Source organism: Pinus tabuliformis, chromosome J (assembly GCF_031772625.1).
Source record: "Pinus tabuliformis cultivar Carrire ecotype Pingquan chromosome J, CPIR1, whole genome shotgun sequence".
Classification (NCBI taxonomy): domain Eukaryota; kingdom Viridiplantae; phylum Streptophyta; class Pinopsida; order Pinales; family Pinaceae; genus Pinus; species Pinus tabuliformis.
The window spans coordinates 773,482,493-773,497,283 of record NC_142295.1 but is presented as its reverse complement, the minus strand read 5'-3'; positions in this window follow the sequence as shown (position 1 = coordinate 773,497,283).

Below are 14,791 nucleotides of genomic sequence, written 5' to 3'. Positions count from 1 at the left end.
ATTTCGTGTTTCTCTAGTCATGATGGTCTTGTAAGCAACACATTGAGCAACTTTGTGTCCAAATTTATGACATGAGAAACATTGGCCTTTAAAGAAATTTCTGCGATTATCAAACCTACTGACCTAGTGATTGTAGTTTCCATTGACATTCATTCTTGAAGCAAATTGAGTATGATTTACCTGAGGTTGGTTGTAGCATTTTTTCATCCTTGAAGTAGATTGGACCCGATTTACCTGGTGCTCTGATTTATGCCTTTGCTAACGATTGTCAAACTGTTTACTTCTCCTTGCTGCATCAAGATAGCTTTTGGAGGTTGACGGATTCTGTGCTTGAGATGCTTCTTCAGTATATCCAAGACCTGTCTTTATCAGAGGAGAATGCTGTGCTTTGATAATTTCATCTAAAGTTTTTGATCCTTTAGCAAATCTGAGATTGAGAGCTTTTGTTTTCTCAATATCTTTTCTTAGACCCACAATTTCACATTCTAATTTTTCATTGTGTTTTTCCCTTTCAGTAAGTTGGAATGTTAGAGTATCTATAATCATATTCTTTTCTTCTAAACAAAATTTAAGTTTAGAAATTTCTTCATAAAGACCATCTTCATCTAAAGCATCCAAGAAATCATCATCTTCGAAAGCCATCAGGAGTCTATAGTCATTACCATGCTCATCTTCATCACTATTTGATAAACCATCACTGCCTTCATGCGAATAATAGCTCTTCTTATTTACATTCTGTTTTCTATTCCATTTTGCTGATTCCTTACCTTTATCAAGTTTATCTTTATGAGGACATTTGGCCGCATAATGTCATACTCTTCCACAAGCAAATCATTTGAAAGGTAGCTTACCTCTGAATCTTCCAGAACCCTGTTGAAGGTTCTTGACAAAGTTTGCTTCTTCCTCTCCTTCTGAAATATGTCTTGATTCATTGATTACTTCTCTTCTTGAAGCTTGGAATGCGGCTTCTCTCATATCTGATGGACCCCCTTTTCTCATTTCGAAAGCAGTTAGGATTCCATGCAGCTATGTCATAGTAATACTCTGAAGATTCTGCTTTTCTTCAATGGTAGAAACTTTTGATTCAAACTTAGAAGACAAGGATCTTAAAACCTTTTCAACTACAGTAACTTCTTTTATTCCTTCACCCAAGTTTTTCATGTGATTAACAATCTCATCTATATGTAGGAAGTAATTAGCTATACTTTCATCATTGTCCATTTTGAGAGTTTCATATTGAATTTTGAGAGATTGTAGTTTTGCACGTTTTACCTGATCGTCTCCTTCATAGCTTAGAACAATATTGTCCCATATTTCTTTGGTGGTTTAGAGCTACATAACCTTGAAAAATTCTGATTGTGGCAGACTCCCCAATAATGTATTGACAGCCTTGGCATTTGTTTCATATTGCTTTTTACCTACCGTATCTGTAGGAATTGCTGATGGAAATTTGTATCCTCCTTCCACGATTTCCCAAACATCTTCCAAGAGATTGAAGATAGGTTGTGGTTCTTACCTTCTAATAGACGAAGTTGCTCCCATCAAATATTGGTGGTCTAATGGATCCCTCTCTTTCATAGGTACTCATGATGATAGATCTTCCTTCAAGCGACCAAGCTTCTTTTGAAGGACCTGCTATGATACCAATTGTTGGAAATAATACTGAGAGGGGCGGTGAATCAGTATTAACAAGTCAATAATATTTCATTTCACAATCAGATTTGTATATGCTACTTCAGTTAGTGAAACCTGCGTATATACACAACTTTAGTTAAGGAAACTAGCGCATACCCTGCAAACTTATAATTTAGTTAATTCATCAGATGTTGATCTTTAATCTATGCATCAGAACCATATAAACAGTAACCAATTATAGTAAAAACAGAGCAGACAATCACACACAAGAACATAAGATATAAGGTGGAAACCCAATGTGGGTGAAAACCACATACTGCAATTCGTCTCTATCTTCTTTTAATAAGAAACTTCTTTTTACAATATTTCTGTACTGGTGCAGTCTTATACCAATATGCAGGCTTCTACCTGCAGGAGGCTACAACCTTCTCTCGTTCTCCAGTTTCTCCTGGAAGGGAGCTTCAACCCCCTTAACTCTTGTACTAGTTGATGTGTTTACTAGTACGTAGGTGCTGACCTATAGAAGGCTACTACCTTCTCTTTTCTTCCAGGGACCACATTTCATAAATTTGCAGACTGGATCCATTACTAGCATCAATTAAACATCAAATATATATGCATCAACCAATCTCCTTTGTACCATCCAAAACTGAATCAAACAATCACTTCTCTGAATGTTGTAACCAGAATACTATAATAGTAACCAAAACCCAAGCCAGAACCCAGAACACTGCAACAACAAACAGAAGTAGCTAAAACATATTTTATGAGGTGTACACTACTTCATTGTGTCGAACCTGCATGCATACGCATTCTTCCCAAGGCGAACTTGTGTATATGCTATTTTGAAATGCCAAACCAGCATGTATATGCGCCTTTGCTATAATGAACCTGCGTACAGATCTATAAAAGATGATTTAACCTTTACAACTATTCAGACATCAGTTATACCCAGATCATCAGATTTACAGATTACGACATGCACCAATTATTCAGATAAAAGATCAAAACCACACAAAGATACTTCTCTTCAAGCCTTAAGATCTTGACCCATCAATAGAACTTATCCTTCATCAAGCGCTCAGGTTCATCCTTGATTCAGATCCAACTATGCACCATAACCCAAAGACCTGTATTCTAGATCTTATTCTTCATTAGATATTCAATGCTTGAGTGTCTTTGCCTAATGATCTTCTCCTCCTTTTATAGTCTTAGGCCTTACTCAATACCATGGTCCAAAACCACTTAGAATCAATACCTTGGACCAAATACCTGGGGTCAACACTTCGGACAAGCTACCTTGGACCAATACCATGGGTCAAAATACCATGGACCAAATACCACGGATGAAAACCAAGTTTTTCAACATTTAGGTGCCTTTCCTTCCGTGAAAGTGCGTGTATATGCATACACGCCTTTTGGTCTGCTAACCGATGTGTATACGCGGCTTGATCAATGGGGAACCTGTGTATACCTCTTTTCTTCATTCTGTGAGTCTAAACTGTGATCTATCATTTGAGTGAGTTTCCATCAAGGACAAAACCTGTGTCGTAGTGCCAAATTTGTATCATAATGCCAAAAATTGAGATCCGGTTCACCATCTATGAGATTGTGTGAAGAGGCAGATCATGTTGTTGGAATACATTCCTAGAGAGCAATATGATGCATATATTTTGACAAAGGAATTGTCAAGAAGAAAATTTTAGTTCCATAGGGACAGGATTGGGGTATATGATAATCCCTTTCTTGTTGAGAGAGAGTGTTGAAAATGGTAACAAGAAAATCCTTATTTAATTTTCCCTTGAATTAAATTAGGAGAAAATTGTAATTCCACATCACAAGACAAAAAGAATGAGTTAACTAAGGTAGTTTCACTTAGTTGGCTGAGTGAATTTGAGTTGAGGGCCGAACTTGAGTCATATAGAGTGGTTCTTATATTGTAGGATCCTAGGGTGAGTTTAATTCAAGTTGTAATAATTTAATTCAGTTAAACTAGTTCCAACTGTTGGAGGAACTAGTGAGGTCTAGTAGTGGGGTGCAACTTCAGTGTTCAACCAGTTAACTGATAAATCATCCATATTTAACTCATGCATGCATGGAGTTCGAGTTACCTAGTTTAGATTGGAGTTCAAGGGAAATTTACTATCAGTTGTATACTTTTCCGAGTTGTACAAGTGGTGCATGCAGTCAGAGAAGGGCCTACAGAGATTGTGTATTTCTAATTGGGAATTTCCATAATTAATAGGGGGATAATTCCCAAGCGAACAACACAAGGAAATAGGAGTTTTGTAGGAAGCATAATTGGCTATGTATTGGCCAGAGTCAGCTTGTGAGGTAGTGAGATAGATTATACTTATGCAGAGATTTTTTAGGCTTGAAAAAGCATTATATTTCTTCTCTATTTTCTGATTAGTGCAATACATATAGGAAGGGGGTTTGAGAAGTTTCTTTCCCCTTAGATAAATATATGATCATATGTGATTTAATCTTGTCTCATGTTTATGTTATGATTTCTCGATCGATTAATTGTTTTCATTGACGAGTATAGTACATTCAAGCCTTTTGTTTTAGCATATTACATAAGTAGTTTGAATCTGCAAGGAATTTCTACAAATTCATCCTTCTCTTCATTAGAATAATGCCTTAGATAATTTGAATTCTTCCTTAGAAGTGATTGTATTGGATGCCTAAAAGTGGAGGACAATTTTCCTTTATATATATAAGTCTAGCTGGCCGAATGGATGCCTCTTTCACTAGGGCTAACTTGACTAGGATGAGGGTTGGATTAACTTATTTGGATACAAAAATTCATAATTTGAAAATTCAAATTTCCCTCTTTTTGAAGCTGATATGAAGAACAAGTATTGAATTTATTGTTACATTTATTTAAAGTGATAAAACATTAATTATGAACATCGACCATAGCTAAGAACTTCAATATTCCCTCTTTGCTATGGAGGTATTCATAATGACTATCTAGATGTTCTCTTATTGACAAGTTTCTCTAAGGAAAGGTTATAACAATTCATCATCAACATCAACATCATTAAATAACCATAATCATGTTTATCAACTTTGACTCATGGTAAATCAACAACATCAACTAGTTACGATATTTTTGGTTAGTACCTCTGACCTATAGTGCATCATCACCATAATCCTGGTCAGTACTCTTAACACATGGTACATCATTAGCATCAACTAGTCACCATGATTCTAGTTGGTGCCTCTAACCCATGGTATAATGACTAGTGTTGGTTCACCATCATCTTAGTTAGTCTCTTTGACTCATGGTGAAACCATAGGGATACAATCAATCCATTTGAGTACTATGGTCCCAAATCTAGAGGCCTCACTCTAAGCCATTATGCTAAATGAGCTCATTAACTTATTTGGAGAGTACACTAAGCCTGATGTTGAAAGGAATCCACTCAACTAAGTGATTCTAGGCCTTTAGGACCATTCTTTCTAATTCCATTCAACAAACTTGACACAAGAAAAATGACTTCCCTTTGACAGACCATTCTCCCTAATTATGGTCAACACCCTTGACATAGGGAGAATGTATGTCCATGATGCTATCAACACTTTGGACCATTATCTAGATTAATCTGACCTAAAGAGAATGAATATCCTTGATGCCACAATTCCATTACTCCCTCTGGCTAAGAGACACATGCTCAATCCTTCCAAGCTTGTCCTTAAAGTATACAAAATTAATCATAGGACAATGTTCTTTCCTGTAGAATAGTACTGGAGCCACACTTCTTCTTTTTGCACCATGTCTTGGTACTAGATCTCACCGTTCTTTGATTTTTCATCATGGTCATTACCTGCATTTTATAAAACAATCATGTAAGTATTTTTATGAAGCCATACTACTTCTCAACTTGCTAACCAATATGCAATATATTCTACCTCTTCAATACTGAGTGCAACAAATGTATGCTTCTTGCTCATCCAAGAAATCATAAAGGATCCCAAACTAAAGAAACGTCTTGATGAACTCTTTTTACCTTTTTTAGTCTCAGAATTTTTGAATCCATGTAGTTGTACTTCACTATTTGAGACATTTCTTAAACCATAACTCATTGTGCCATAACTAACTATACCATGCTGGTACTTAAACACATGTTGTTAGATCCCTATAATACTAGTGTATTCCCTTATTATTATTGTTATTATATCCCCTTATTGTTATTTTTGTTCCCATGCTGTACCCATATTTTTATTATTGTGCTCCATAGAAGCCCACTATTTTTATTGTTGTGCCCTTCCATTATTATTGTTATGTCGGCTTTGACTATATTGTGACCCCTTAGACTCCTATGCATAGAAAGGATGCCTTATCATTTGTATCATCCAATAATTGTTCATTTGTGTAATGTAAAGGAGGTTTCCCCCTCGAAGACACTGATTTTGAAGTCGTTGATCTATCTTTTCTTATATTTTGTGAGCTGGATGCATAACAATTGGTATCAGAGCTTTATATTCTAGGATTTAGGCTGCTCCAAACATGACATTGTGGAAATTTCGCTATAAATTTTTTTTTATACGAAGTTTTAGAAGCTAAATTTAAAAATCATTTGAGCTAAAATCTTGATGAACCTCAGGTATGAAATTCAGATCTTGTCTTGTTGAAAATTGTGCAACAAGAAATGCTTGTTGAGAATGCAACAAGATGATGGAGCTTAGTGAAAAGAAGTCGCCTTCACTAAGTGGTCCCGCAGGCTATTTTTGGCGCAAAGTCTATTTTTAGACTATGTCTATTTCTAGACATATGGATCATGGTCTATGAGTTGCAGGATGCTGTTTATGGATGAATGGTCATGTTGGGAAAAATAGATGGACTTCTATTTTTGGATCACAGCAGGAGTGATCAGAGTCTATTTTTAGACTGCTAGTAAAAAATAGAAAAGTCAAATATTATTGTCTCATAATAATATTTAGACTATAAACTTTATCTTATCCTCTTGGAGCACTTCAGTTTGAGCTACAGATGTGGCACATGCAGCTGTCAGAAGGAAATATGATTTTCTTATGGTTCAGTTGAGCTATTGCATGCAGGACATCAGTTAGAACTCATGTGGTTGAGTTCTGTGGAGTTGGATGAGCAGTTAATGGAGTTGTGTTCAGTTTGACTTAGTTGAACTAGTTGTATTTAGTCTAACTGGCCAATAGACTAAGTGATGAGTTGTGTGAATTAGTTATTAATTAATTCACTAATTATTAACTCATAATGCAACTGAATAATACATCAGTTAACTCAGTGCATGTACAGTTCAGTGGAGACAGGTGTTAGAGGTTGAGATTTCTATCAGTTGTGACTATAGTTGTGCATGAGACTTTGCACAAGCAATGTATTGAGTATGCCCATGAGAATGCCCAGTAATATAGCCTGTGCTCACGTGATTTCCAGTGTGAGTGATTTTCCAAGGTAAATAGAACTTGGAACGAGTTTGGATTCATTCATTCTCTTGCAGGATTGTGCAGTGGAGGCAAGAAAAGCAGCGGGGGAGATTTGGAGATCAGATCTGAGCTGTTTTGTGTGTAACAGGTGGAGATAGTACTGAGTACTTGTGAGGAGTATTGTACTATGTAATGTTACATGTTCTCAATCAATATAATATACAAATAGTTGGGGTTTTTAGCAAGATGCTTTCCCCAGGAAAATATTGTGTTGATATGTGTGATTAATGCTTCTATGTGCGCATGTTATTGTTTCTGCTTCTGTAAATTGATGATCAACGTAGAGGAGGTTATGTATAATGCATGTATTCCGCAATAGTGCATAATCGGGATAGTCTCTGTGAATAAGTGTCATATTATTCAAAATTTCTACATGTCTAGCTATATTTTCAGAGATATGATCTAAGGAATTTAGGGTGTTTGCAAGCTCTAGAATTATATTTCAAACATGTGACTTGGGGAAAATTGTCATAACTTTCTCTCTGAGCATCAGATTGAAATTTTGTAAATAGGTAAAGAAAGAGGACAGATTGTAGTTTTTTGTGTATTGGTTTTAGGTTCAAAGGGAAAAACAATGACACATGGAACTTTGTACAAGTTTTCTTTACGGAACCAGTCTATAATCAGGTCATCGTGGGAGATTTGGAATAACCCTTTCTTGGAGAATCCAATATTTATCAGACTTGTGGGGTTGAAACAAGGACTCATATGGTTACCATAGGAAGAAATTGTAGACCTTAGAGATATGAAATTACATAGATACAACAAATTCAATAGCGAGCTCCTACAAAGCCAAAATATGTGTGTAGTCTTTTTAAAATTTTGCATAAGTTTGGTTTGAAAAATTAGTTTTAAGGAATTCAAAGGACATAGTGAAGCATAATTATCATTAATTGATGCCTTGAAGAAAGAAAAAGGAAACACTTAGTAAGCAACCTGAAAGATCTAGCATGAATCATGAAGAAGAGGAAGAAATGCAACATGATATATCAAAATTACAAGACCAAGTGGAACAAATTTCACTCTCAAAAAAAGTAGTAGAAGCTAAGATGGATGGTTTAAAGAAAGGCATGGAAGCTACTATGGATGGTTTAAAGAATGGTGTGGAAGCTAATATGGATGGTTTAGAAGTAAACATTCAATATTTGAATAAAGACATGGAAGGTTTGAAAATAGGTTTGGCAAAGTTGCTACAAGAAATGCTTCCTAATGGCGAAAAGGTAGTAGAGAAAACTCATGATGAGAACAAAAGAAATGTTAGTCATGATTTCATAGACTCTAATGTTGAATTGACGACCTACCATGTTCCAAAGATCGATATGAGGAATTTTGATGGCAAGGATCCTGTAACATGTATACTATAGATGGAGTAATATTTAGATCTCCATAATGTGCAAAAAACAAAAAAGGTACACATTGTGACTTTATATTTGGAAGCCAATCATTTTGTATTATATCGATGGATTTTCTCTCATAAGAAAATTGTCACTTGCGAAATTTTTACGGAATAAATGATAGCACATTACGAGGACACAAAAAGACACACCTTTTTTAGCCAATTGATAAATCTCAAACAAAAAGGTTCAATGGTGGAGCACATTGAGGACTTCCAAAAATTGAATATAAGGGTAAAAGATATTCCAGAGGATCATAAGATTGATGTGTTCATAGGGACATTAAAATATAACACCCAACATGAGGTTCACCTTTGTGAACCTGATTCATTGGAGGAGGCATTCAAGTTCACAAGAAAACTTGAAAGCAAAATTATGGAAACAAGGAAACCTACTAATCACAACTATATAAAGATGGAAGTGTTGTTTCTCCTAGCCTTCCACAACCTACAAGGTCTACACCACAACAATTGGAAGAAAAAATAGCAAAAGGGATTTGTTACAATTGTGATAGAAAATACACTAAAGGTAATAAGTGTGCTGAGAAGAAATTATTTCACATAGATTGTGAAGAGGAAGAAGAAAATGAACAAGAAACATCAAAAGAAGAGGATACACACCAGGAACAAAGCCTAGAGAAAGAAGAAATGAATCCGACCATATCTTGTAATGCACTGGACAGAATAACCACTCCTCAAACTATTAAGATAGAAGGACATATCAAGAAGAAAAATGTAATAGTGTTGATTGATTCAGATAGTACCCATAGTTTCATTCATTATAAGATAACAAAGGAATTTGATTGCTTCCTATATTCAGCACCATAGTGTCAAGTGATGGTTTCAAATGGAAGAACCATTAATTTCTCTAGAAATTTCCATAATATGAAGCTATCCATGGGATAATATGCTTTGAATAGTCCAATGCTTTCCATTCCAATGGGTGGTGTTGATGTTGTAATAGGAGTCCAAAGGCTACAATCTTTGGGTACAATAGTTTTTAATTTTAAAGAACTTTTCTTGAAATTTTTTTCAGAAGGAAAGGAAGTTGAATTAAGGGGTATCCTAGTGAAATCTAGAAATATAATCAACTCTAATGGTATGACAAACCTTATAAAGAAAGAACAACGTGGCATAATTTCACAATTATGTTCACTAGAGGTTCCCACGTTGAAATCACCTATTTCTCCAGATCTCCAAAAAGTATTGGACAATCATTCTATTGTATTTGAGACTCCAAAAGGCCTCCTACCTATTCATGATCATGATCATGCTATTCATTTGATTCCAGGAACTGATCCTCCAAACATGAGGCCTTATAGATATCCCTATGCCCAAAAGAGTGAAATTGAACGTATGGTTACAGAAATGCTAGAGGCTGGTATAATTCAACCTAGCCAAAGTTTTCTCTCTACTCCAGTAGTATTGGTGCACAAGAAGGATGGATCATGGTGCATATGTCCGAATTATAGGGAGCTCAACAAGCTCACTATTAAAGATAAATTTCCCATTCCTGTCATTGATGAATTATTGGATGAATTGCAAGGAGTAATTTACTTCACCAAGTTGGACCTTCATTCAAGATATCATCAAATCAGAATGAAGACTAAAGACATTCCGAAAAAAACATTTAGAACTCATGAGGGTAATTATGAAGTTTTGGTCATGGCTTTTGGCCTTACCAATGCAACTTCTGCATTTCAAGGTTTGATGAATTCCATTTTCAAACCCTTCCTTAGAAAATTTGTGTCAGTATTTTTTGATGATATACTAATCTACAACAAGTCTTAGAAGGATCATGTTCAACATTTTGATAGAGTGCTCAAACCATTGGAGGAGAAACAATTATATGAAAAACTTCTAAATGTTTCTTTATAGTACAAGAGGTGGAATATTTGAGTCATAATGTATCTCATGAAGGTGTTAGGGTAGACCCTAGAAAAATTAAATCCATTAAGGAATGGAAAATCCCCACATCCATAAAAAATTTGCGAGTATTTCTCAGATTGACGGGGTATTATCACAAGTTTGTTAAGAATTATGGGTGAATAACAGCACCTCTAACAACATCATTGAAGAAATATGCATTTTCTTGGACTCCAGAAGCAACGAAACCATTTGAACATCTTAAAGAGGAAGTGTGCCAAGCACCGGTCTTAGCTATGCCAGACTTCATAAGAACCTTTATTGTGGAATGTGATGCCTCAGGAAATGGAATTGGTGTTGTTTTAATGCATGAAGGAAGACCCATTGCTTTCAAAAGTTGTCCAATCAAAGGAAAGTATTTACACAAAGATATTTATGAGAAGGAAATGTTGGCAATACTACATGCACTTAAGAAATTGTGACCTTACCTAATGGGAAGACACTTAAAGGTAAAAAATAATCATGATATTCTTAAATGCTTTTTAGAACAAAGATTATCCTCATAAGATTAGCACAAATGGGTCACAAAGATGTTGCGTTATGAATTTGAAATCATCTACAAAAAATGGAAGAAAAATGTTGTTAAGATGCACTCTCAAGAAAGGATGAGGATGTGGAATCATTACTTTGTGCCATTTCTATTATCCAACTAGATTAGATAAACAAAACACAAGATGAATGGAAGAATGATGAAGAAGTGTGGGCACTCATTCAAAAGTTACAAGAAGACCCAAGTTTGGAAAAATGATTCGTTATGGTACAAAGATCACTTATACCTCTATAAGCATTCCCAACTAAAACAAAACATTCTTATGGAATTGCACACCTATCCCTTAGGAGGGCACTCTAGATTTTTAAAACCATACCATAGGGTTAAGAAGGAATTCTTTTGGGATGACCTTAAATATGATATTCAAAATTTTGTGGCAGAATGTTTGGTTTGCCAACAAAATAAAGTTGAAACAATTAAGACCCCAGCTCTATTACAACCTTTATCCATTCCAAGTAAATGTTGGGAGGAGGTTTCAATGGATTTTATCATAGGTTTACCCAAGTCTGAAGGAAAGAGTGTCATGATGGTGGTAGTTGATGGACTTACCAAGTATGCACACTTTTGTGCATTATATCATTCCTTTAAAGCTAGTACAATTGCTACTACATTTATGGAAACAATTCAAAAGCTACATGGAAACCCAAAGATTATTGTAAGTGACAAAGATCTCATTTTAAATAGAAATTTTTAGACATAATTATTTTATTATCTGGGTACTTAGTTAGCTCATAGATCATCTTATCATCCTCAATCTGATGGGAAAACTGAGATAATGAACAAATGTTTGGAAGGATATCTTCATTGCTTTGTATCTGATAAACAGACACAATGTGTCAAATGGTTGCCTCTGGCTGAATGGTGGTAAAACAGTTCCTTCCATACTGTAGAAAAAATGACCCCATTTATGGAACTTTATGGATATCATCCACTGTCCATCACATCATATTTAAGAGAAAATTATAAGGTTCAAGGAGTGGAAGATCACATCGAGCATCAAAAACAAGTTCTTCGACTCTTAAAGGATAACCTCACTTTGGCGCATAATAGAATGAGACAATAGGCATATCAACATCACAGTGAAAGAATTTTTGATGTATGTGAATGGGTATTTCTACAGCTACAACCATACAAACAAATTTCCCTCAAGAAAGCTAAGAAGGATAATAAATTCTCACCAAAGTATTATGGTTCATACAAGGTGTTGCAAAAGATTAGTACTATGGCATACAAATTGGAGCTTCATACAGCTTCCCAAGTGCACCTAATTTTCCATGTTTCATGCTTAAAGAAGGTTATAGGTGACAAGCTCCACATTCAAACAATATTGCAAGAACTTGACAAGGAAGGAAAAATCATATTGGAACCTGAAGCAGTCACAAAAACAAGAACTCGACAACTACGAAATCGATCAATTTCAGAGTATCTCATCAAGTGGAAGAACTTACCCACTTAAGTTTCCACATGTGAGGACGATAATTTTATATAGAAGCATCCAAAAATACACAAGCATTGAGGACAAAACTTTTTTGAAGGAGAGGGGCATGTTAGGTCCTTATAATACTAGTGTATTCCCTTATTATTATTGTCATTGTATCCCCTTATTGTTATTGTTGTGCCCATGTGGTACCCATATTTTTATTATTGTGCCCCATAGAAGCCCATTATTGTTATTTTTGTGCCCTTACATTATTATTGTTATGTCGGCTTTGACTATATTATGACACCGCGGACTCCTATATATAGAAAGGAGGTCTTGTCATTTGTATCATCTAAGAATTTTTCATTTGTGTAATGTAAAGGAGGTTTCCACCTCGAAGAGGCTTCTTTTGAAGTCGTTGACCTATATTTTCTTCTATTTTGTGAGCTAGTTGCATAAAATATGTTGAGCTTCATACCTTAGCTCAACCATAAGTTGGTCAACTACTTTCTAGTTACCCTAACTGGGTGCTCTTTCTGAAATAACTATTGTTGTGGGAATCCTAGCTGCACCCTTTTCCATTGCTACCTTTTAGCATATCATATATATATCTTGATATTGTCAATGCCAGTCCATTATATGTAACTCAAATGCCAATCCTTCTTGAGGCTAAAAATAAGGCTCCCTGATTTCTCCCTCTATTATGGAAGCAAATCAATCTACCACCACTACTCCCTATAACACATGATTCCTTCTTCTTTAGTTAGAAACAAATCATAAAGGATCAACCTTGATCCATCAATCCAAATCTTAGGTACAATATTTTATTTGCAAGCAAGATACTTATTCGTGGTGCTGAAATCCTTGAGGAGATTCCATGTATACTTCTTCCTCAAATTTTTCATGGAGAAAAATGACCTCTACATCCATTTGATGTAATTGCATAACAGTAGCAACAATAATTATAATAGTAGTGTACCTAGAAACTAGAGAAAATATATTTTCATGGTTCTCTCCCTATTTCTGGGAGAACCTTCTCAAACCTTGCTTATATTCTACCATCTCCTGAATACTAGATCTTGTAGATCTATATTCGACACAATCACAATATACTTAAAAATATTTGATCTACCTAGTCCCTCTAAGCTTGGATATCATCTAATACAATATCTCTCAACATAAATCACCGATTCTGGGAGATTCCTCTTGTCACAAGATTTGCTTCATTCTTACACTACTTCCATCTACTCCTAGAGCGTTGGCAGCCTTTCACTATGTACTTGCAATCCTCACTAGGAGGCCATGGAAGAATAATTATAACCCAACAAAGAGAAACAAATACAAGAGGTTATCTAATAATAAAACGAGAACAATAATTAGGGAATAGATATATAAGTAACTTATAGTTTTAGGATTATAGGGAAATGTTAGCTCCCTCTTGATCTTAGCCTTCTTGCACCCATCTTGAAAATTTACCAACCTCATCCTCATCATAATCATGATGTCATTCCTTCCTTGCATGAGCTATGGTTTCTTCTTTCAGTGGAAACATTAATCTAGGTCTAGGGTTTTATCTACAAACCCTAGGGTTTTTACATCCAAGACTTTTAATATTTTAGGATAAACCCTAGTTTCATTTTACACCTCTTGCAATTCCAACAGACTTTGAAATGCGCCAATTCCTATTTCCATATCCAAATGTCCAACAACCATAGAGTCACATTGCCTTAGAAAACAATCAAGGATATTCTATCTTAATATCAAACTAAGAAAATGTGTCAAGATCAAGGATCTTCCAATGATATGTCTTCATTAGGAGGGAAATATGATAGACCACAACATACTTGCTTACTTCTTTAGCATTACTAATAGTGACATTCTAACCAGGATATATTCTTTATTGAATATTGATTTTGACCATTTTAATCCAAGTAGCCTATACTTCTTCATAGTTATAATAATATGGACATAAAAGGTTTTGCACATGAATCATCTTTCTTGAGAGGATTTTGGTTTCCAAACTTGAAGGGGACTCAAATTATTGTTCATTAAAAGTTTGTCATGTGAAAGAAAAACTTTCTCCCTCAAGGTGTGCTTTTTGTATATTAGTGACAATGATCCTTTTTATGAATTTTGAATTCCTAAAGAATAAAATATAAGACATACCTTCTCATCATAATATGCAATACATTTTCCATTACTTAACAGTGCAAGGTCCATGACTACAAATGACGTTAATAATTCACAAGCTTGTAGATTCAACATCCTGCTTCTAAACACATTCTAAAATATAATGCAACATATTCAAGGAAGAACACAGGTTCATTATACTTCAATGTTCATTGTTGGCCTTATCTAGCCATAACCTAGATTATGATGGTGTCATTTGAAATATCAA